A 1,630-nucleotide genomic window follows, 5' to 3' on the forward strand; every position below is an offset into this window, starting at 1 on the left:
CACACACACACACCACAGTGAAACAACCTTTACGGGTGTGATAATCCTCCTGAACAGTTGGTGGCAGTGTTTAACAGTTTGAAACATCACCAAACTCTATCACTGAAGAAGAGTAAGGACAAGGAAGTGATGTTTTCTTTATGTACAGAACTTACGCCTGTAATCTGATTTATGGTGTCAACTTTTGTACTTATGGTGACAAATGTTTTTGTTTTGTTTTTTGTTTTGTTTTTTGTCACCATAACAGTGTCGTTTTATGTTATGAAGGCTACATGATGCTCTGTGTTTAGTAGACCTATACTAAATCAGAAAAAGTGAAACACCCCTCTAAATTCACTAAATTCATTGGGTAAAATTTATAAAGTTAGTTTTAAACGTGCAGTTGAGGGTCATCCTTATTTGGCACAATGACATGTTACAATTAAAATAAATCAATAATTATTCAAAAATAAAAAGCACTCCTAAAGTCATTAGATATGATAAACTCTGTCACATTAATTAATCTTATCTCAGCTGTAGCAGTGAGATTAAAACAGGATGATGAAACCAGATTAATGAAGAATCTGTCTCTGAAATAATTAAATCAAGTGTTTATTTATGTATGTATTAGTATGTTTAAGAACCTGGTAAAATACACCAGAATGCAGAAAATGGCATCTATTTCGTCCAAAAGTTTCTGGGAGAGGACCCCCAGACCCCCAAACAGTGTGTCTGGTCACTCTTAAAATGGTTCTGACCCCATGTTTGTAAGGTAATCACTGCCTGTATAAGGATATAAGGAAATGACCAAAACACAAAGATCTGCAGAAACTTTCAAGTAAAAAATGATACAATTTTCCTGGCCACCCCTGAGAAAAATGTCGGGCTTCGCCATAGCACGACAGACCACTTGAGACCACCCCGTGTTTAAGACTGACCGTAAAAACTGGTCCTTCAGTCTGCTTAACAAACCTGTCTTTATAATAAAAACTCACACAACTCTTCGTAACTCTTTTGTTTCTTTTTATTTTGAAACAGGAAGTATTAATTCATTTCGCAATTGGCGTCACGAACAGGATTTCACGAAAAAACTGATCCTGGAGTCAGAGTCCACGCAAAGATTTCTGAGACGTTTCTGTTCAGAATTTAAAACTAACAAAGTAACTTTTAATAGACAAAGATGATCCYGTTGGACAGAAGGGATCCAGTCAGTCCGAGTGGGTCCAGCAAGAAAAACGTCTTCTAATTAGACGGACTGAAGTGGTCCGATTAGGCACAGGGGGTCTGGTCAGACTGAAGTGGTCTGGTTCAGGCAAAAGTGGTTTGATCAGATAAAAGGGTTCTGATCAGACAGAGGTGGTTCAAACATAAAGGTCTGGTCAGACAAAGTGGTCCAGGTCAGACAGAGGTGGTCCGATCGGACAGAGGTGGTCCGATCGGATGGTACCCCTCGCTGCAGATGTCCTGACACCACAGAGTCCCAAGTGTCTCCACCTCGTCCAGCTGTGTGTTTGAGCTGAAACACCTCGGGGCATTTTGTCACTTAACAGAGGAACATTTGGCCCGATCAGTTTTCCTGAACACCACACACACACACACACACACACACACACACACACACACACACACACACACACACACACACACACAC

Source organism: Austrofundulus limnaeus, unplaced genomic scaffold, assembly GCF_001266775.1.
Source record: "Austrofundulus limnaeus strain Quisiro unplaced genomic scaffold, Austrofundulus_limnaeus-1.0 Scaffold89, whole genome shotgun sequence".
In the NCBI taxonomy this organism is placed as follows: domain Eukaryota; kingdom Metazoa; phylum Chordata; class Actinopteri; order Cyprinodontiformes; family Rivulidae; genus Austrofundulus; species Austrofundulus limnaeus.